This window comes from Orycteropus afer, unplaced genomic scaffold, assembly GCF_000298275.1.
Source record: "Orycteropus afer afer isolate SDZICR_OR568_19922 unplaced genomic scaffold, OryAfe1.0 scaffold00176, whole genome shotgun sequence".
Lineage (NCBI taxonomy): Eukaryota > Metazoa > Chordata > Mammalia > Tubulidentata > Orycteropodidae > Orycteropus > Orycteropus afer.
In genome coordinates, this window is record NW_006921763.1 from 1,690,476 (window position 1) to 1,691,037 (window position 562).

A 562-nucleotide genomic window follows, 5' to 3' on the forward strand; every position below is an offset into this window, starting at 1 on the left:
CTCCATCCCTGCTAGCTATCTTTCTAGTTGACCATTTACCAGAGACTTTTTAATTTCTGTGTCTAGTCTAGTCATGATGGTCTAAAATGACCATTCTCTTTTCTTATAAAAGTCTTATCACACAGGAATCTTTGAAGTGGATTCCTAGAGGCCCTTTCCCTTGAAGAAAGGCTGGAATACAATTTGGACATGTGGTCACAATTAAAATATCTGAAAACATTTTCCTGAGCATACGAGAGGGGGAAGTAGGTAACTGTGATGGAGGAGTTGGTGGGAGCAAGTGTTCCTGAACAAGCCCTATAATTTCTCTGAGCCTCAGTTTTCCTAGCTATGAAATTGAGGCAATGATAGCTCATGAGGTGGTTGTGAGAATTAAGTTATTTAACCAAAAGTTCTTAATACTGTGCCTGAAGCATATCACAAATGTTTGCCATTATTTTCATGATGATTATGGACTACTGGTCTCCATTAAGTAAAAAGTCCTGTAGTATGGTTCAAACCCACCAGCCATTCTTCAGATGGAAGGTTGGGCAATCTACTTCTGAAGTGCTACCGCCTCAGA